The sequence below is a fragment of the Phalangium opilio genome, unplaced genomic scaffold (assembly GCF_054372755.1).
Source record: "Phalangium opilio isolate 3A_F unplaced genomic scaffold, DU_Popi_V2 ptg000011l_1, whole genome shotgun sequence".
In the NCBI taxonomy this organism is placed as follows: domain Eukaryota; kingdom Metazoa; phylum Arthropoda; class Arachnida; order Opiliones; family Phalangiidae; genus Phalangium; species Phalangium opilio.
In genome coordinates this window covers 1353275-1376458 of record NW_028324147.1, presented here as the reverse complement: position 1 = coordinate 1376458, position 23184 = coordinate 1353275, and the positions used below count along the sequence as shown (strand labels likewise).

General features: G+C 35.0%; 1 protein-coding gene and 1 long non-coding RNA gene across 7 annotated transcripts in view; one reads left to right on the top strand and one right to left on the bottom strand.

Annotated features, from left to right (window-relative positions):
• Positions 1-23184, top strand: part of LOC149709734 (uncharacterized) — a 68694-nt gene that overhangs the window by 7544 nt on the left and 37966 nt on the right. The gene's annotated exons all lie outside the window — the stretch shown is intronic.
• Positions 7808-9555, bottom strand: LOC149709735 (uncharacterized). The gene is made up of 2 exons (XR_016376148.1): positions 8690-9555; positions 7808-8569 (listed from the first exon to the last, which is right to left on the bottom strand). It is a non-coding gene; the product is annotated as an uncharacterized LOC149709735 (long non-coding RNA).

Below are 23184 nucleotides of genomic sequence, written 5' to 3'. Positions count from 1 at the left end.
CGAAAAAGCGGTCCTAAGTCCTTTTTTTTTTTTATTTTTCTTTATTTTGTTGGCCTCGCCCGAATTTAAACGCAAACTTGTCTCGTAATCCGGAGGGGGTAGAAGGTGACGCGAAACTAAGAGATAAATAAAGCCAGAAACGATAGGAGAAACTAAGGGATAAGTTTTGGATAGAATACGTATTTTTATGGAAGATTTTCATAGGTTTTTGAAGATGCGATGGATTTTAGACGTTTTAAGTTTGGTATGTTACGGATTAATTGTATTTAGGTTTTAGGTCTAAGATATTATGAAAATTCCACGTATTTTAGGTTAGTTTTTAGGCTGAAAAATCTTGAAAATTGATATTCTAATCTCTGAATTTCTGAAAATCGCTTTTTAGGCTGAAAAAATTCAGGAATTAGAAAGTTATCTCTGAAATACACACGTAGTTTCAATGTAATTTTGGATTAACAGAAAAAAGAAATGAAATTTCAAGTTTTCTCGTGGCTCATTAGGCCTAGTCGGTTTGGAGATATCGCCTCGGTACTGGTTTTGGATTTTTTTTTTGTCGGTGGTCCCTGAGATAAAACTCGTTAAACGAGTGGTGCTAAATTCTCAAATTTCCAGATAAAAGAATTCATTTGCATAAATCTCCAAAATGCGTCTAAAATGGAATAAATTAATACTCGATAGACTAGATTTAAGATTAAAGAAAAGGTTAAGATAAAATTTAGGCTTAACGACTTTAACGAATCCTGGATAATCTGGAAAATTTCATGGAAATTGTATGAAAATTGTTCTAGTTTTCCATTATTTGTACAAGGCTTAACGATTTCAAGTACTTATTATTATATATTATCTCGAATAACATGGACAATTCGTGGAAATTATATAACAAATCTTATGAATGAATCGGCATTTATTTCTCACAATTAGGCTTAACAGAAAGAATTTCTTATACAATGTTCATACAGGAAAAAACCGAGGCTTAACACTAGTAGGCATTATTTATTGTCAGGTATAGTAACTATCACGTGATTTTAATTTGCGTTTTGCGCGTCCCTGGTTTTATTTTTTGACGCTTGGTTACACAGCTTAGTAAGCTGTTACTACCACCACCACCACCAACAACAACCGAGAGTAAATTGACCCGGAGTAAGGCCTTGCGAGGGAATTATTAACTCCTGGGTTTGCTTTTAAGTCTTCTTTATTTTGGTAACTCTGTGTTAGGCTTAAAAAGACGGACACCCCTGTTTTTCCCGAGAATGGTTTAGACCCCAGACTAGTTTTTTTAATGCGGTGGGTTAATGTTTAATATTACGTGACTCACGTGAGAGGGTTTCTAGATTCTAAAACTTACCCCCCTTTCCCTCTAACCGCCCTCCTACTCCGCGTCTATTGACAGTGAAGCCGAGGCTTAGAGTAGCTACACCTTTTATTGAATTTAGTGTCAAGTCATGTCGTAAAGGTTACCAATAAAAATGGCCGCGAACGCATCTTCAAATTTTTTTATCTTTACGTTTCTGGGAAGATTGCCGATTTTTTTTGGGTTTAGTTTTTTAGCCAATCAAATTGCAGCGAGTTTCATGAGCGATTTTTCCCGTCTTGTGTTGTCTGTTTTAGACTTAATTTAATATTGGTTTAATTTTTTTTTTACTTTAATCTAAGAAATGATGACGGTTTTACTATAATCTGATTATTTATGGTTTATTATTTATTACGTGTAATTTTCAAGGTTTTTATTTTCAGGTATTTTTAGCCTTTAAGAGATAATAACTAGGGGTTTTGGGTTTTTAGTTGAAGTGGCTGGGTGTGAAATATTAGAATTAGGTTTTTATTATTAAAAATTACGATTGGTGCTTTAAATATTGAAATTTTGAATTTATGCTTAGAATTTTTTGATATTTTCATTAAATATTGTCAATTGTGATATTAAATTTGGACAAACATTGAAAATAAGACTTTTTTGTTAGAAAATATTAAACATTCTTAGGCTTAAAAAGTAGAAATCTTTGAAAATAATAATTATTTACTGCAAACTCTCCAACCTAATTTTTAAAATAACTTATACCTTACACCTTACATTAAATTAAAACATATTTAATTTAACTTCGAAACCTTGTGAGAAAAAAGAAAAATTCTGTGAACTGAAAATACTATAATTATCAAAATAATAATAATAATTGCAATTTTTGGTTAAGCCTTGGCTTTTAAAATTGCTACGAGGCAAAAATTATACGACCATCAAAACAAGTTACGTAGCTCCCAATTTAACGTAAGGAAAATATATTACAACTTACACAAATTTAAAAAAAAAAACAATTTAAGTTTGTAATTTGACAAAACGGAGAGAGAAAAACATAAGGACCAGTTCAGAAATTTAGTAAAAATCAAAATTTAAAATTCAAACCGTGGGCAATATTATCGAAAATTATTTGGGGGGTTGAAAAGGGGGTGATTGAAGGGAAAAAAATATATTTAAAATTTGATCTTGAAGGCACTAACCAGTTTGACTCGCTCGACAGCATTTTCAAAGCATTGGAAGGTTTTTAACATTTATTACTTTTTACATTTTTTTTAAATGTACTCTTGCGCAACGTCTTGAAATTGTTAAGCGTCAGTCAGGGGTTGTGAAGCCCAAAATACTGTAAAATGTTTCTTGAAGGGAATAAAGGTATTTATTTCATTCCACCAAAGAATATTTAAATTTAGATTTACATTTGGTTTATAGCCAAAATACAAACGTTGAGTAGTGAAAGTTATTCAAGTTTTCAGGGATGGTAACTGTACCTGGAATTCCATGGAAAATCCTGGAAAAAAAATTAGATTGAAGTCTTTTTTAATAAATCTCTAAAATAATTATAGTAATTTATTGATTGTCTGGAGGAATGAAATAAATACTTAATACTTAACCATTATAATTTTTAAATTTCGTCAAATATAATTTCTTTCTTAAAAGATGTGTAAAGTGTACATAGTAACAGGAAAATGTATAAATATATTGAATGACGTCAGAGTTAAGCTTATATATTTTAGTGTCCAGTGTTGTCAGATTTTACTCAATTCACCAGGAAAGTTTTAATAATTTAATGAGACATCAACGCATAATTTAACTTAATTTGATTAATTTGTGTTTCTTCTTTATTCAATTCAAAATATTTAATTAACAATTTAGAAATTTAGAAAAATGTTTTTATTTTGTGAAGCGATATTTCTCAGTACCTTAAGGGTAGTTTAAAAATCAACCTAAAGCATTATTCTAATTTTTCTTTTAGTTAATTTTCTAATATAACTCGAAATTTCTGGTTATAAAATAATATCAAAGCCAGTTTAGTGCGGTTTTTCGAGTTTTATATTTCTTTTGATTTTTATCTCCACTTAATTACTTGATTTCAAATTTTTATTTCATTTCTTTTTCTTTATGCACGCCTAAAAAACAAAAAAAAAGTTTTCTAAAATTTTTCAGTTTCAGTTGCGTTTTGTTTATCTCATTAAAATTTATTCTTACAAAGACATGATTTAAAAGATCTCTTAGCGTAGATTAAAACGAAATCTACCTCAAAATCTAGGCACGATTTAATATTTTTTAATCTAATCCCTAAATTAGGTCAGAAAAAATTATTTTTGTTAATTTTTTCATTTTGTTTTGGTGAAATAGAGGAAAACGTGGGCGAGCGATATGTGTGTGTGTTTGGGACCACTTTTTCTTTTTTAGGGTATGTTTGAGGTTATTTAGGCTTAGTAACTTGTAGACGGAACTTGTTGTACACCTACCTGAATTTCATATTTTTTTTTTGTGGGGTATTGGAATTTTTCTTTTTATTTTTTTTTTAAACTGATTAATTACGTTTTGACACGATTGGAATGTTTGGATTTTGAAAGTGAGAGGAGGGTGTGATTTGTTTTTGTTTTGATATTTTTGAATTTGAAGTAATTAATATTTTAATTGGAATTAATTTAAATGTATTTAAAAAGTATTTTTAAACCTTTCGTATGTTTGGAAATAATTTATCGATTAAACTTGCATAAATTTAAGGGCAATTTCAAAATTTTATTTCATATAATCTGTATAAAATTAATATATATGCCTATATATAGTATATATATTTATTTATTTATTTATATATTTATATAAATATTTAAATTCTTTATAAAGTAAAATTAAACTACCATCGTTCATAGAAATTTCAAAATCCAAAAATGAAGATTAATAATAATAAAAAAAGACCCATCTGTTTATTTTAATTTAGGGTTTTGATATATTTATATTTATATTTATAAATAAATCATATTACGAAATAAATTAAATTCCTCGCTCGCGTTCTCGTGATTAAAAATATAATTTCTCCTATTTCTTATTATATATTTTTTTTCTTTCTTTTTAATTTTCGTTTCATTTCCCCCTGAATTATTTTTAAATCCTCGGAGCGAAAATACGAAATATAAAAAAAGCGCGAGGCAAAAAAAAAAAATTCTGGATAAAATAAAATAAAAAAAAGAAAGAAAGAGAAAGATAATTTGGTCTCGCGCGTGCGCCGTGAATCCTCCCATGGATGTTCCGAGTAGAAGCGTAGAGGTAGTGGAGCATGCGCGTTGACGGAATATTGAAAAGGTGAAACTATAATGGGGAAAAAGCGCGAATCCCCCGTGCTTTCACCTTCCCAAACGCTGCTAGCTGCTCGCTCCTCGCTCGCTGCTGTGATTCCCCGTGGTGGGAAAACGTACGTAATTTTAGTTGTACAGGGTATTAAGCTTTAGGATATCGTTAGCGGTAAGCCTTGGTCCCTAGACATTCAGGAATTTGAAATTAAAGCCGTGATATTTATTTATAAATGTTGAATTTTAGCAGCGAGAAGACGGAAGAGGTACCGTTTTACCAGCTATTTTGATTGCCAAGGCTTAGGTATTAACCTAGGCGTTACACCCTGTATTTAGGCCTAGGCAAATATTCCTATCTAAGTCCTCCTTCGTTCGCCTTAATCGCGTTATAAACATTACGCCTCCGCTTTCGTAACCCAAAAATATATATTCAGGCTCTGTTTAATCTTTTTGGCGCGTACGGGTTGCGTTCCGATTCTATCTAGGCCTTAGCAGCCTGCGTATCTCTGGAGCTTTTTGAGCCTTAGGGGAGATATAAGGCTCGGGCCGGCGAGCCTCGAGTTGTAGAGAGAGAGGTAGAGAATCGTTAAGCCTTTCCATCCATTTCTGCAGTATAAAATGACCCGCGGTTGTACCAGATGCGACAGAATGGCGCGTAACTTTCGATGTTTACCTATTAAAGTTATTATTTTTACGCCTTGCAATAATAATATTAAGAAGATTGGTTGCGGAAGGTTATATATATGGCAAAGGGAACACCAGGGGTCATTCGTAAAATCGTAATTTTAACAGATTTTTCTACCTAACCTTGATAACATACGTACCTTCATGCGCGAATAATAAATGTAGTTTTAAGAAGCTTTGTGGAAAAGTAGTTTTTTAACTGTATAAATGCAATTAATAGAGCAGTATTTTAATATGTTTGGTTTGATTGCGTATAAATGTAGGTTTTAAAGCGAGTATTATGCAAAAGTAGTTTTGTTTAATTTCTCCTGTTGTTTTTTTTATTATTATTATTTTTCAAATCACGTGAATTTTTGCGCCTTAATTCAAAAGGGGGTTTTCCATAAAGTTAACTCATTATAAAATTGGGCTTATATTACTCCATTACATCATACACAAAGGGGTGGATTATTTCTTCGGCGGATAACAGGTCATACGCGTTCGCCCAAAACGTTTCAAAATAATAAAAAGGAAAGAAAAAAAATTACTTTTTCACCTAAAGGGGGTTTTCTACAGAAACAAAAAAATTTCGGGTTTTTTTTTTAGGCCTAGTTGAACCTTTTGCGGGCTCTAAGAAGTTCAACGACCGGAGTTGCTCTCTCAACCAAAATTCGAGTTTTCTACGTTTTGGAAAGTCCCCTATTTCCCCCCCTTCACCCCTATCTTTACCTCTACATTGATGCCTTCCCCCCTTTGGATCATTGCCGACCCCCTTAGCAACCAAACGATGTTGGTTAGGCTTAAGATTTTCTGGCAACACTGCATGCATGAGGATAAAATTTTCTTCAGCAGGAAATTAGCTACTAAGGTTTTCCAGGTTATGAAAACATGGATGGGATATTAGTTTTTTTTTTACGTTACGGATATATAAAAAAAACTACCGAATAATATTGTTATTACTAGGGTACTTTTCCTCTCTCTCTCCCGACACCCCTTTTTGCCGCTAGGAGTGTTATTACGTAATATTTTGGCGCCAATTTCCTGGCTTACACAAAATGATGGGAGTTAAGGCTTAGGGTTTCATGTCAGATTCGAGAGATGTGTACGATTTTTACGATCTCGCTCGGAAACCTTTGTTTATGACGTAATTGGACGAATTGACGTGAAGTAAATTAGTTAGTTTTAAACGTAACTTCAATTATTGTTGAACTCAAAAATTAGTTTCGCCTCGCACTAATAATAAAGAAAGTGCATTTTTTATGCACAATTCGGTCAAATTAAAGCAAAATAATAAGGTAATATTTACCCAAATACCGTTTCAAAATTTCGTCTAAATTTATAAACAAAATTAAACGTAAACTAGGTTACCTAACAAAAAAGTGTAGTTATTTATTATTCACACTAAAAATAAGAATAGAAAAATACACAGAGTATGTAGTTAGGGTAAGAACATTTCAACTTCGGGCTCAATTTGACGTAATCACATGTGACTAACCTACCTAAAGGGGCGTGTCTCCTCTGCCCCTGGAGACTCGTCTATATTATTACTATCTCTCCTTCCTTGCTTGCATTTCTGGATAGGATATGTTAGCGCCATTTCCGAAATGTTTGCTGCTTAGATCCCAGCATCCCAGTTTTCGGCAGCGAGCGCCGAGCGAGGCCTCGTTATTTCGTTCAGTTCTGTTCAAGGAGTCTTCTTCCAAGAGGGTATTTTTAAGGGGTTATTACGGGTCAATTTTCGCCAAAAATTTCTTCCCATCGCAGCAAGCGGGGCTTCTTCTCTACTCTGGTCGTCCAGGTTATTTTTAGAAATTTTCCCGCCTTAACAACCGTGCTCCGAACCTTGCTTGTTATATCAAAAATCCCTCGGATTTGATCCTGAGGGGGGGGGGGCTGGCTAGCCCTTAATTAAAGGGAAGGTGAACATACCTACCCTAAATCCAAATACGATAAGGATGAACTAAAATAGGAAAATGAAATATTTTTTTGGTTTTTGGATTAAGGATTCTGCGAAAATTAATTTGCAATGGGATGTCGTAAGCAGTTCGTTGTTATGGATTTGAAACCTATTTATATCTATATTTATTACGCCAGGAATGCTGTATTCATTATAAATTAGTCTTATTATGCTAAGCCTTAATTGTTTTAATATTTTATCAATTAGACTTAATGAAATCAAATTTTACCAATTTTGACCAATCAAGGAATTTTCATTCCTTAAGCCTAATTTTAAAATCAAAGTTTAATAATTATTGTTCTGGCTCCAAAACTTGAAAGAGCTGTTCTTACGTATTGAGCGCGCTTTACGTTGACGTAGACGTTTCTGTGTCAGCTTCTTAAACTCTCTAATTACACAAAAAAATATTATACCTGGGGTATTAAATTTGCGCATGAACAATTTCGACCCTAATTTTTAAATTAAAAAGTTTGGGGTCGAATTTTACGTTTCCTATATACCACCTGGCGCTTCCTTGGTCCCCTTTTTTTTACAATAATTTTTTTGGGGGGAGGGTTTTGAGAAACAAGGGTTTTTGTTTGAAAGGAAGTGATATATCAAAATGACTCCCGGCCTTTTATTTTATTTCATAAAAAAAACAAAAAAGAAATTCACTTAATAAAGTAAAAACCCTCAATTTCGCCCCCTGGGTTTTTGATGTAAATACTCCTAGTTACAGATTCAGTTAAATTATTTGATATTTCCTTTTTCAGCGATAGAAATTTTAGTTTTTGGTGCGCCTGCGCAGTTGATACATAAAATGGTTTAATTGAATAAGAAATAATGGTACTTAGTCTTTTATCACGTACGTGAACGATTGATTAAACTTTAATTGGGGTCGTAACATTAACGTGGAAATTGAATTTGGATTTTTTTTTTAATTATTAATTTCGTGTTTGTTCACCTTTCCGGAAAGAAAGACGGATACGATGTAGGAAGCTATGTAATTGTTAAATCTGTGTGTCTGTTCGTGTTATTATTTTGTTTATTGCGTTTGGAAGTGTATAGTTTTAGTTGAAGTATGAAAATATTTAAATTAGAAGTAACAAAGTTAAAATTAACTATTATTTATCACCAACAAGGTTTAGGTACGTTGAAAGAAATAATTTTAATTTGATATTTTGATTGGTGAGCTTCTAATATTGTTCTTTCTCAACTTGTTTTCGATAAGAGTTAAAAAAGATTAATTGCGCAACGGGCTAATTTTCCCCCAATTATAATTTTTTTTTCTTTATAATAATTATATTTCCGATTTCGTGTACCGTGTTTTTGAACTTGTTACTACAATACTTAAGTGTTGTTTTAATTTGTTGCCAGGTTAAACAAAACCTTGGAGAAAAAAATGAATATAAATTTTTTTTTTTTAATTTTCACATTGTGATAACTCAAGCGTATCGGCAACTTCTAAAAAAAAAAAAAGAAAAAAAAGGGGGAGGGGGTGGTACTTACATCAGGAGGGGAGGGGATTACCACGTAATTTTCCTGGTTTTTTAAATAGGACCAGCTGCAGTTGGTCTGTTTCCCGCCAGTTTCAAACAGTTGTTTCTATATTTTCAAATACCGAGGCTTAGTGGTGTTTTATTTTTTTTTAAAGCCAAGGCTTAATGAGTTGATAGACTTGAGGTTTACCACTAGAATTTTCACGAATATTTGTTCGTACTGCTCGTCATTAGGCGAATATTCGTTGCTTGGGAAAACACCTGTCTATTGAATAAAGTTTTCGAATAATTTCGAGTCAAAATTGATCCGAGTCCGAACGTATTAAATCCTACATTTTGGAAATCGTTTGTTCGAAGGTTCCAATTTGTACAGGGGGTGTTCTTAAATTTATTTCTTTTTAAAAAGCAAAGAACAAAGAACAAATGGTTTGGAAATTGGTCCCTCTAAATTGAGTCTAACAAGAAATATATTCTTATAATTTAGTCCAATCGTTATTTTCTCTTCCAAAGAGGAACAAAGGAGAAAAGGAGAAAAAAAATACGACCAATTTGAGAAGATTGGAATAAAACGGAGGTTATTTTAGAAGCCAATTTTCGAATGTATTTTTTTTCTGTGCCTAAATTCCCGAGAATTCAAACTCATCTTCAGTTCAGGCAATGTTCCTTTCTAAGGCTCCGAAGCCTTAGCCTTAATATTAGGCCTTACTAAACTAAAGCCTTTGGGCCTTCGCTCTTTGGAATATCGCCTATATAACACACGCGAAGAGTAGTGGTAGAGAAGCTACGGCTTATCACGCGCTCGGGAACCGGGAACTTCTCGCGGGAAATTTTGTGCGCACGCGCGCTATTCCACCGCGAACCGTGGATGGGGAAGAAAGAGGGCGGGACATAGCCTTTTTTTATTCCGATTCTCTTCCCCCCTCTCCCCTGGAGAGTTCCCGGGCCAGCGAGGCGGGATGAAATATCGGATAAGAGTGGGAGGGAGGCGAAATAAATTTGACAGGGATGGGGGAGAGAGGGGGGTTGGAATTGAGATAAGGCCGGAGGGGAGAAGGATAGGGCTGGAAAATAGCGATCGAAAATGGGGACGAAGTGGGTCGGCGCCTCCGCTCGCGAACGCACCCGACTGAAGAGAATTTTCCCCCTCCTGGACTATTCCATTTGGAATCGACGTAATGGAAAAATAGGGGTGGAAAGGTATTATTATCTCATGCCCCTCATTTTCTTACCGTGTTTTAAGACTCGGTAGTAATCTAGGTGCTATTATTTCGCTAGTTGTACCAAGTGTAGCCGAGGCTTACGTCGAAACCTTAAGTTGTTACCCAGTTTAATTAGGCGATTTTTTCCCCTTATTAATAATCTAGGTATTATTATTTTTGTACGAAACCGAGGCTTAAGTAAAAGTAGGCGAATTTTCTCGATAAAGGCTTAACTGATAAGTAAATCTAAGATAGTTCAGTATGAAAATTATTTCCATAGATCATCCTTGGAAAAATCCAATTATTTAGTACCTAGCGTGCGTCAACTTTGAACTAGTCGAGGCTTAACGTAGTTATCTTAATTTAATTCTAAAATTAGGTGTGATTCCCTCCCTCCCCCCCATCCCTTTTCATTCTTTGAGCTTTGAATCTTTCATTTATTAAAATTTCGCAGGCTTTTATCTCTTTCTAAATTAAAGGGGACTCTCTTTTCTCTTTATTTTCCATCGATTTTTGTTCTCCTAAGCCTTGGCGAGGTTTCCTGCCTCCAATTCTCTCTTTCTCTCTTGGACTACTCTAGGACATCGCTCGGCGGCGTGGTCCATCCTATCCTAAATTGGACACTGCAAATTTCGAATTTCAGAGAGTTGAAGGGGGGGGGTATATAAAGGGGGGGGGAGAGTATCTGGTAATTTTAAAATTGATCAAAATACGCCAGGATGGGGAGGGGGGGAATAGGAGGAGATTCATTCCATCTCTCTCTAGCGCGCGCTTTCGACTTTTGCAAAAGTTAGGCTTAGCGTTTTGTGTGGAATTTTAACGCGGGAGAATTTTCCCCCCTTCGCAGCCTTTCCCGCCCCTTTTAGTTTGCGCGAGCCCGGAGTCTGGACTGGGAACTAGAAAACGCTGTAATTATAAATTTTTAGCCCCAGGGAAACGAGCGAGAATAGAGAATATATTGTCAAGGGAGAGCCATAGCCATTGCTGTGTACTAAAGGCATTATGGGTAAAATAGACGTAGGGGTGGTAGTGTAAAAGTTTAAATTACGTTTTAGAGACTGGACTGGTTCGAAATTTAAAGGGAGAATGCCGTATTTGTAACCAACCATAAGTAAATAATTTGTTTTAAGTCTATACCAGAATCGTGGTAATATGCAGAGGCGAGGGAATCGTTAGGAGGGGGAAGTGAATTATGTATTCCCCCCTAAGCTGACTGCGTTGGTTGCGACAAAGAATTTCTTCTCTGCGGGTCCCTTTTTCGAAATAATTACGCAAAGTCCGTGATATAACAAAGGAAATCGATTTATGGGAATTATTCTACAGCTCTATAATTGGCAAATATCCAAAACTCGGTTCTGCCGAGTGGGTGGCTTTGTTGGGGGGGGAGGTAGGATTCTAATCATATCGTAAATGGGATTTACGAAATATTATATCGCCCACCCCGTTAATCTTATTAAAATTGGAACGTATATATAGTCACGTTTAAATTTCGACACAGAAATTCTATTACACACGTGTTTTGCAGCAGGCTTACTTCCATTGCATACTTTCAAAGGCAGTATAGATAATTTTACAAAGTGGGAGCAAGGTAAAGATACATTTAACTGTTGGGGCTAGAGAAAATTCCTCCCCCTCCTTATCTCTCTCGGCTTCCACTCCACTTCAGTGCGTGCAGTGTTGTCAGGCCCTCAAGTCAAAGTACTCAAGTACTGATTCAAACTGAACTGCTTGCTACCTAGCCTTTCTGCTTTGTTAATACTTTAAGGTAATATGTTTCTGACAAGAGTTACGTCATGTGATCAAAGCTCTGCATATGGTCGCTCGTGAAAAAATTCCCGCAGCATTTATTATTTTTCTAAGCTTTCTAATCGACTTGTGATAAAATTAAGGATTAAACTAAGCCTTGGAATTCGACGTGGGAAATTTGGCGCGCTTTTCCCTTTTTGAAATTTCACTTTTCTTCCCCCCAATATAAATTAATTTCCCCCTCAAGGACTACCAGAATATCTTATCATTTTCGTAAAACTTCACTTCGCTTAATGAACTATAAATATATATAGATATAAAAAATATATATTTTTATCAGTACAGAGCATTTTATCAATACCAAGTTAAGCAATTTGTCCTTGGTACGTTTTTTGTAACTACATCCCACCACCATCACCAATAGATTTCCGGTTCTTACAACTTTTAAACTTAAACAATATGGCTGTCCAATTTAACCATAGTTCGTTTCTCTCGTTCTAAGAGGGTTTCTTTTTTAAATCCACTTTTTCAAAAGTAGGGGGTAACTTAACTTAAGCCTTGGCAGGCTTTTAAGCTGTGGGGTCCATTCTGCTAGAAGTGACGTGTTATAATATAACCATGATAACACTTGTCCGTCCTCAAACGTCTCCGGAATCTGTCACTTATAGAATAAATGGTTCCTTACTTAAATATCTCACCCTCCTCGGTTCGGTTGGTGGGTGGTCGGATACTTGCTTGATTTCGGGGGAAATTCTCTTCAGGGGTAATTTTAGTTACAAACTGTAGGGAGTGACTTAAGAATGGGCCACTCCAAAGGGTTAAACCCTGATAATTTTGAAGATATTTCAAAATTAGGCTTAAGTGAAAAGAAAAATATGAATAGATAAAGCATTTTGAATTGGCCTAATCTTTAGGTTTGACAAGTGCTAACTAAAGTTGAAATATGGGGTTTTCGAACTTTTCCTCTCCTCTCATTCTCGATTATCATCGTTATTATTTATACCAGACAGATAGTGACGTACCCCCCGAATATTTGTTGACTTTTCCAAGCTGTACGGGAAATGCAATGATGTGCCCTAATTCTCCATTTTATTTTATTTATTTTTTCTTTCAACTGCGAGATGTAGATCAAAATTTTTTTAACAAGCCAAGGCTTAGGGGGAAAATATCTCTGAATCTGGAAGGCTTCCTTCTGCGTGTACTTGCGCGTTAACTGTTACCATAAGTTTATAAGATATGTTCCTTCCATAAGTATGACACTACCCATACTTCGTATTACAGCACCTACCTCACTCACTTCATGACAAGCTCCAGTTTTTAACCAGTGACAAACTTATGGCCAACATTTCTTATGAACTTACGCTGTTAGTTTTAGAGCTTCGATGTTTTAGGCTTAGGTATTTTGTAGTTGGTTCCGTTTTGTGTCAGACTCAGATTCGTCTGTACCTCCCGTTATCTAGCTTGAAAAATATGACGGATGAATTTGAACATATACTACGTTGTTATGTTACTTATTTTATATTTGCGCTGAAAACTTGCAGCTGCGGAAGGATGTTTTGATAAGACTTGTTTTTCTATCTATGTGTGTAATTTTTGAATAATATTTCTCGGAATTTTAGTGTAAAACCAACCTTGTCTATTTTTTGGTCTATTTTTCGATGTTTGTTTGTGTTAGGGGCTGAAATACGTTTTGATTTATTTATTCGCTGTAAATAGGCTAAAAATACGTGGGTTTTCCTCTATTTTTGTTGTTCATTTATGTAAATACGCGTAAGCAATGGGAAATAGACGAAAAGTATATAGTATATACTCCGGTTAAAACTCCTTTTTCAGCCATAGTCACAAATATTACTTAATTTTAATTATACATACAGCTGTTTTTGCTTTTTTATAATTAAATAAATATAATATTTAATACACGGTGCTGGCTTTTATGAATAGAATAATTCGGAACAGAGCTGTTTAAACAAACCTCGTACTCCACACTGTTCAAACAAAAATAAAATTCCTCAAAATGACTGGCGCGCTCGCTCGCGTTATGTAAGAAATAATGACTTAAGTATAGAATTCCCTTCATGAAGGCCCTCCACGTTGCAAAAATAATTTACTAGTAATGTTCTTTTAAAGAACACAGCAATGTACATACATTTGTGTCCTTGGGATGCTTGTATTTTTTTCTTTAATATTGAGAGACCTTTTGAGAGCTTTAAGTGGAAGTGTTCCCCATTTTCCCCCCTGGTTTTTTAATTTTGTTTTAATCTACTTGAAAAGTTCGAACCAAACTTCGAGACTATGGACTGAGTGTTTAGTGTTTAGGAGTGCGTGAGAATTGATAGGCGTCCATTGTACCAATAGTTACTACTTAAGACCTTCATTAACTTCTCCAATAGACAAAGGGATCGAAGTGTCGTCTGCTTCATTTAGGGTTAAGAGAATCTATGACCTACCACACTCACTTCATGACGTATTTCTATTTGCTAAGTTTTAAATTGATTTTTGGTACCGGGCAAATCTTTTTGTTTCAGTATTGGCGCCATTATTGTCTTAGCAATTCACTCTGTGGAAGGTTAGTCATGGGAGTAAAAGGAAATTGTATCCTATGGGGACGTAGGCGAGGCCCCCCCTCTCTCATAGTGTTTATAAGATTCTATGTTGCGACGTACTGTTGTTGCGTTGGAATTAGGAGGATTGGTAGGGTGGGGATGGGGGGTGAAAAGGCAATCTTAGCTCGAACCGCTTGTGTTCAAACAAAGATTAAAGCCTCATCTATCAAAAAGTAACTTTTAAGGGATCCCCTTTGAGAATTTTAGCTTCCTAAAAGAACTTTAAACCGAATCCCTATTAAAATTTACCAGCCAGTGATAAACTCAAATTTTGGTAGATGTGAATTACTTGATTCGTAATATAATATACTAGTAGGTGAAAATGTTGGCTTACTTATGAGTTAGTGAAAATTTTCCTTGTGTTTTCGTAATTTCGTGCATTTTCTTTGGGTATTTGAGAATATTTTGAGAATTTTGGTGGATTCTCTTTGGGTATTTGAGAATATTTTGAGAATTTTGGTGGATTCTCTTTGGGTATTTGAGAATATTTTGAGAATTTTGGTGGATTCTCTTTGGGTATTTGAGAATATTTTTAGAATTTTGGTGGATTCTCTTCGGGTATTTGAGAATATTTTGAGAATTTTGGTGGATTCTCTTTGGGTATTTGAGAATATTTTGAGAATTTTCGTGGATTTTCTTTGCGTATTTGAGAATGAAAACAAATTAGTCTATTCGTTTGCATCAATACTTGGCTCGCCGGCATCTTGGGAGCAAATAGCAAATATCCTTTAGTTATATAGCGATGGTCCGTTTTTGAAACAGCCAATTCCCTTAGCTGTGTATCTTTTCTCGAATATAAATATCCTGAAAAACAAAAATTAATGCATTTTTAAAATGTTTTCCACTCGCTCGACTTTGCTTGCCCACCTCCCTCATCGTACCCGGGGCCTTCTTGTACACTCTGTATGGTATATAGTCTGAAATATCTTAAAGAGCAGTTTGTTATTTTCCCAATTTTAATAAGCCTGTCCAACGCCTGAAATGGCATTTATCGGGGGGATTAATGGTTGTTGTGACGCTACGCTACTCGCGCTCTTTTGACGCGTTAAGGGAGAACGACAATATGGTGACGCAAAGACTTTATATAATGGAGGAGAAAGACACTAAGAAAACATTAAGGTGTAGTCACGTCAATTCGCAATTAGGATTGCAGATTTTTACATCGTTGGTAATTTTTTTCGACTTTGACTTCGTAATAAGTGTTTGGCGAAATATCACTGTCCACTTTGAAGGGTCGTAACTCTGGTTCTGTAAGAGATACGGGGAAGTCCTTTGAGTATGTTATAGCCTTATTTCTTAGCTTTCCAACGATACTAAATACTTGGGGTTACGACAATCGGGGTCCTAGTAATTGAGCAAAATGTTCATAGACTTCCTCTCCGTAGGATTAACTTAGACCACTTTGAAGGGTCATAACTCTGGTTCTGTAAGAGAAACTTGGAAATCCTTTCAGTATGTTATAGCCCATTTTCTCAGCTTTCCAACGATACTAAATACTTCTGGTTACGACAATTAGAGCCCGAGTAATTAAGCAAAATGTTCGTAAACATTCTCTACGTAGGATTAACGCTGGTTTAGATAAAAGATGACCTTTTAAATAAAATATGCAAATTAATCAGCCTATTTTTAGATAAAGTAAAGGCTGTTTTATGTAAATTAGGAGTAATTCTATCAAAGAAAAAAGAAATTGCTCTCAAGTTCAATATACCTGCATTTCGCAACGTTTTAAAGAGGAAAAATGACGCATCCTGTTTCATTGGAATAGAAAGTCATCACTTTTGTATAACCAAGGCTTAAAATATTGTACCTATTTTTTGCAATCAAAATTTCCTTCTAGAAATACGTTGTATTTTTCCCCCATCTCTCTAAAAGGTTTTAATTTTTACCGGATACGTCATTTTAAGAACCAAGGCCTAAAAAACTTATTTTTAAGTGAAACAAGATCATATTTTGCGTGAAATTCGAATAGAGAGAAATCGTGAACCAGATTTTAAACATACTTAAGGTTAGACCTAAGTTTAAGCATCAATTTAGGCCCGAGTTAGGGTTAAGTGTTTATTTGAAAACCCAAGTTAGGCTTAAGAGAAGAAAAAAAAAACATTTTTTTTAAGTCCTTATAAAGCTTCGAACTTAAAATTTTAAGCCTCGTCATATTTTCGAAAAGGAATATAAGTTGACGTTTTATGTCAAAAATATTCAAATAAGTATTTTGACAGGCGGTTGGTTCTCTACCAACCACTCTTGGCCTCTCTGAAACTTTGCTTGCTGCTCTAAGCCTAACCGATATTGAATTAAAACCACACCCATTTTTAGGTTACTGAAAAAGAAAAAAAACGGACAGACAACAAAAGTTGACTTGGTCTCCTTGATACGATGGTGGTGGGCCTACAAACGAAACCCAAAAACGATTTACCATCAAGAAATTTATGCCCCAAAAAATCGACATTTTAGGCCTAACGTTTGACCTCGATTCTTTTGGCCTCTGACCATTTATACTAGGCCTATTTCTAAAAGTTCAAATCGACCAAAGAACTAAGAAAAAAAGAATAAAAATCGGTTCGTTTCTTAACCCTAACCATCAGTCTAAGAGGAAGTTTCTTTTAGGCCTAAAAACTTAGGCCTACTTTTGTGTTGGCGCGCGCTCTCGAGAAACTTTCAGACAGGGGCTGGAAAAATCCGAAAAACCTTTTCCGTTCTTGCCAAAATTCGGTTCTTTTTCCGCCCACGCTTCGAAGTTCGATTTATTTTCTTTCTTTCTTTTTTCTTTTAGAGGTAGGGGGGGGGTTAAAATCGATATTGGAGGTTTGCTACCATCCCCCCCCCCCCGCGAGGGGTTAGATATCTAGCTAGTATAAAAATGGTATAAAACTATCGAACCAACCATCCCAACTTTAGGTTCGGGGTAGATTCTGCTGCCTTTTTTGGAAAATTTAGGCTTAGCGAACTGAAGAAATAAAAAGAATCTAAGGAAAACAATAGCCAAGGCTTAGGGGAATATTTTTTTTATGCTATATTTAATGTATTCCATTATTGTATCGGATTTTTTTATACTATTTTCTTATATGTATATATATATATATATATGTAGCAAAGGAAGCAAAAAGTGATTTTTAATATCTTGTAAGTTCGCCCATATTTTGTATTCCAGTATGACCCTCATGGAAATATATATATAGTAAAATTGTAATCCCCTATCCTATACTAGAAAATTGAATTTCAAACTACATCCGTTTTTGGTTGCTTCTTATATATTGAATTCTGTAAAAAGGGGCGCCATTTTGACTAGACGAATCGTATGGAAAGCTTGACGTCACTAACTTTACCTTACTCGTAATGTAACCCCCTCCCCTCCCCCTTAGAATACGTCATCGGAAATGAAACTACGTATCAATATATGATATTATCTTCTACCTATTTTAAAATTAATAGAATATAGAGTAATTTTTTACGTAATGCTAAGCCTTGGTCTGGCTTTTTCCATTTTCTTTTAAGCCTAAAATCCAAGTATTAAAAAAAAGTTTTCTTTATTAGCTAGCCTTGACAAGATAAACGGGGAAAAACTCATTAGTTTGTGTTTGAGGAAAAATAAAAATCTCTCTCTTAAGCCATGAGAATTCCGTAGTTTTATTTTTATAAAGATATAAACAACAGAAGAGCTAGTACGCAGACGCCGTAGAAATTCTCCGTAGTAACATTTTTTTTATCATGGCAAAAAAGGCGCTTTACGAATGACCCCCGTTCTTTTTCTTTATATTTTCTTTTACGGCTTTTACGACTACTGCGGGGAATTCGAGGGGGCAGTTATATGAAACGCTGTGCGCCAACCGAAGCGAACTGCATTTTACTTTTTGGGCCATTTTTTGCGGAATTGCCGCAGTATCTAGAGTACCATATAGTATTTTATATAAATATTTTTTTTTTATTATTTCGGGTTGTTTTATTATTTTGGCGTGTGTGTCTGTCTGTCAGTCTTTGCTTCGTTGCGCATTTATTTATTTTGGAATAAATAAATTTTAAATTATTTCAACAGCCCCCTTAAGTACAATGAGATTTAGTTTTATGTAAAATTGCCATAAATTTTATATTTTATTGTAGTTTGCTTGACGGTAACCTCAAATAGAGTGTGCATAAACTAGGCCTAAAGGGGCCAGAGAAATTTCCTCTGTTGTAACTTGAAGATAGCGGCTGAATCGCACTCACAAATCACTGTCGTACATAAACATTTATGGAATAATTGTTAATTAATTAATTAAACAAAATTAGCATTCGCCTCGTTATAGCTACAAATACGCATTTATTTGTACCCAAGTTATTTCTATTCCTTTCCTTGTTAAAGGGGACTTCTTGTTTCGTTCAATTCTCCAGCTAAGCCTTTTCTCCAAGTTCTTCTCTCGCCAAATCTTTCTTGGCTCGGTTTTTTGGGGCTTGCTTCTCCGTCCGTTCTTCAACTCTTTGGGAAAAATGTCACTCTGAGATATGTCCCGGGTTCTGGAAATGTCGTAGCAGTCGAAAAATATACCTACAGATATGATAGAAAGGGGTTTTTTTTTCTGGGAACGGGAGAAGGGGTCAAAATGGGGGGACAGTCGTAAAGAAAAGAAAAGACGCCAGAGCTAGAAACGATCTATTTTCCAAAAGAATTCTTATATATATTTTTTTATACACTTTATATTATATTATGCCCTCGTAATGTCCCCTGTGATTACGGCTCTCTGATAATAGCTTCAGATAGGAGAAAAAACTCTTATATTTTATGATCAGGCCCTGGTGATGATGTAGGTAGTTATATTTTAAAGAGCTTTTTACAACGTTCTTATATCGTTAAGTCTATTTTATCTCTATTTTTTATTTATTATTAAATTCCGTATAAATGCGCCCGAAAACCTTAATTTTTTGTTAGCGCGCGAAATTATTTATATGTGGTATTGTTTTTAGTGTACAGGTATATTCTTATTGTCTTATTGTGTGTCCGTTCGTGTGACGGTTATCATTATTTTGGAATATAACGTTTTATATTTTATACGTCAAGATATTATTTTCTATAGGATACGAAATTACGTATTATATGTACTGACTGTACCTAATCTATCCCTTTTCATTCTTGCATTCATAAAGGAGGGCGAAACTACCCCCATTGTTGTATACAGTATTTGGGTTCTCTTTTCTAGTTTATCGTTTAGTTTCGTCTATCCCCCTCTCTATTGCCTCGCTTCTAGTAACGCTTACAACTCACGAACGGGTCGGCCTTTTATTATTTCTGTCGCCTACCCCGTGGCCATTATTCTTCCACGGATCCGCGACGGTCCTAGCTAGCTAGCTAGGAGAGTTGGGGAGTAAACACGTTCGAGAAAGAGAGAATTTATCGGATGCTCTTGTCTCTATCTCATACCCGTACCCTGTTCTCACCCCCCTTTAGTTACCCCCGCTCTAGAAGAATCTCTTTCAGGAGATCTAGCTCGCGCTGCGCTGGAAAGAAGGGGGGGGGTGGAAGTCTGCTTCCTCGTGATGTGTTCCCGCCCTCTAGGCTTCTATTGCTTTTTTTCAGCCCCCTTTTCGTTTCCCGCCCTTCTCTCTATTTTAGCCTCGGCTTTGGTAATGCGGCGTTAGGCCTAGGACTATCTTTCCCTTTACTACGGGTCGTTTTTTTTCTCGGCCGCTCGGGGCGAAGACGAAATTTATCGACCCTTACGGCCCCATAAACTCCAATTCCAACTTGGCTGTTTGTTTCCTTCGTCGACGCAGTTAGCCGAGTTATACGCGCGCGAGATATCTAAGCCTTTTTCTTTTTGTTTTTATTCCTTCTTATCCTACAGCCTCCCTCCCTCCTTCACCCTTCTTGTGACAGGCTTTATTTTTAGGCTTAACTCAACTTTGCGAAAAATCCTAGAAAATTGAACCACCTTTGTTTTGTTTTTTAATATATTGAAGTTAATATTTTACCCCTATTCTGTATCACGGCGAGACGAAACTAAACGATAAACATGATAAATCCCTTGTTTTGATTCTTAGGGCAAAGGCTTAACGTTTTAATTGAATTTATGGGGAGGCGAGGAAACTAAGCGATCAATTATGTATTTTCACGATGAAAAATATTAGAAGCGAAGTGAATGGAAGAACTAATCGATAAACGAACTAGGTTTCCAAAATATTTTCGTCTTTTGATGCTTTTTAGGGTTCGCGGTATCATAACAGCTGTTACGAATTCAAATTTTATCCTTGAAAATATTGAAAAATATATTAATTGTACATCGTCGGTGTATAACATCGTTTTATCAGATGAAAAACAAGTTGTTTTTCACGATTTAATGAAAACCCTGCTGTATCGCTTGTTGTACAGTACATGTTTGAGATATATTTATAAAAATAGAGTGCAGAAAATTGGGCGTTTCTCTCTAAAACAGAAAAGGTTTTCTGTCACCTCAAAAATTGTCACTTTAGAATATTAGGGTTAACGTTAGGCTTAGCTAAATTGCTTTGTAAAAGATTAAACGTTGCGTCATCCAACAAAATTAAAATTTTGAACTTGTTTTTAAAGCGAAAACGCGAACCTTTGTCGCTCCGAAAGAAATGAATAATTATATAATTACAAAACACATTAATTTGCAGTTAGGTTAACGGGGATTTGTGAGTCAAAAGAGGTCAAATTTGATTCTCAATCATTAAAAGCTAACGATTAATTTCTGAATTATGTCGTCTGCTTTTCTTCACTCGATAACAAACGTAATTTTGAACCAAATTCTTCGAAATCTTGAAGAAATACTTTAATATTCGCAATGTTTGTCGAGTTTCGCAAATATTTTTAGGCTTAACATAAACGATGTTGTTTTCGCCTCCGTTTTAAGTTTGTCTCAGTGGAACCATTTTTAACTGATATAAAATGCTAATTGGTCCGTTTGTCGCGCACGACAGAAGCGTTATCGGTTGAAATACGTGTCACTATGACGATGAAAGCACTTAACTTAACACCTTGATCAATAAATACACGTGGCTCTTCGCCAGCGTCATGAAATTGCGTATGCGGTTGTGTCCTATAGATATAAGAAACACCAAATATGAAATAAGCTAATCCTGTAAGAAATCCTTTATTTGGGAAATTAATATACACACATCATTTGAAGATATTTCTATTTTCTAAGACCTTAAATTAAGTATTTCTTATTTTTCAAGACGTTAAATGAATTATTTCTTATTTTTATAGACCTTATATTAGCTATTTCTTATTTTTGAAGACCTTAAATTAACTATTTCTTATTTTTAAAGACCTTATATTAACAATTTTATTTTTTGAACACCTTAAATTAAGTATTAAAAAAAATTGAGTAGAAATATTTCCGGTGTCTATGAAAAAGCCATTAACTTTAATATTACTTTCATTTGAAAGCATAATTCCTTATTCGTTGGGACTCCAGTCAGTGTAATTCATCCCCCATCCCCCTTTTTTTGTTGCTTGCACATGCAAGCGGCAGATTTCTGCGTGAGCAAACAAAACATAACTGAAGAAAGTTTCGGTTTGAAACGTCGCGCAATACAACGGTTTTTAAAATCAACCATAGACCATTTCATTAAATACTTGCAAAGAAACAAACGTGCCGGAGCCGGACAGCCGTCGGAGACAATTTCAACCGTTCAAGAGGTAACACCAGACGGAGGGGTCCGACATTTACACGAAATCCCGTACCCTTCTGGTGAAATATTTCACACAAAATCTCAAAATTACGAAATCAAACGAAATTTTTGGAGAAATCAAACGAAATTTTTGGAGAAATCAACAAGAAATCACGAAATTTTTGGAGAAATCAACAAGAAATCACGAAATTTTTGGAGAAATCAACAAGAAATCACGAAATCTTTATTGAAATCGCAGAATCAAAGAAGTAAATCGCGAAATCACGAAATTCTGTACCCTTTTATGGGAATGTCGGACCCCTTGCCAACTCGCATTGCCTCTTGCGGCGCTTCTTGTCGCCAGGGAAATAACCCAAGAAGGCGGTGACCACCCCCGCCCTTGTGTTGTTTGCTTTTCTGCAAGTATTTAATGGAATGGTTTATTGTTTTAATAATTTGTCCTCGTGACGTAAAAACTCAACTCGCAGGAGCTTGGAAAACGTTGACGAAGAAAAATCCTTGGGATTACGTTACACTTACTCTACGTGGCAGTCATTCGGTTCTCTGCGAAAATCTGTGATAACAGTTTATATGTCTCGTTTATTTGGATACTTAATTTTAGTTGCTATTAATTTTAATGTTGACTCCGTATGAAATTTGGTTTAATAAGTAAGCCATTTTAATTCCCATCATGTTATTCTTATTTATTTTCTATTTATTTCGTAAAGAAACGAAAATACAAAGAAATAAACGACGTGAAAATCAGAAGTCAATTACGATAGAAGTGTGTGCCTGAAATACTACGTGAAAAGTCGGGGAGTTTAAGAATGGGTGTCGCTGATTGGTTCGCTATAATTTTAATATAGATTCAATTGTCGGGATAAAGTCAAGGAATTGCTATAGTTTTTTCCAGCCCTGTAAAATTTCACATTAACGACACTTTCTCCTAATTAACTTCTGATTTCTTAATTATATTATTCACATTAAATATATCTTACTCTATAATTTTAATATAGACCTAATAGATTGTCGTGGTAAAGTCAAGGAACTTTTATCGTATAATTCCTTTAGTTTTCGGGTGGGTATTTGTTGTCAGCCCAGCCCTGTTAAATTTCACATTAACAACAAACACTTTTCTAGTTACCTTCTAATTTCTCAATTATATTATATAATTCACATTAAATGTATTTTAGTAACATCAACAAATATTTACTCCAAATAGCGAACGTAATGTTTCGTATTTTTCTTATCGCTTAGTTTCTCCTAGCTCTCTCTTACTTGGTCGACCCGCTTTGCGAAGATGAACTCGCCCGATATAGATAGAAATGGCAGCTACCAACCTTTTCCCCTTA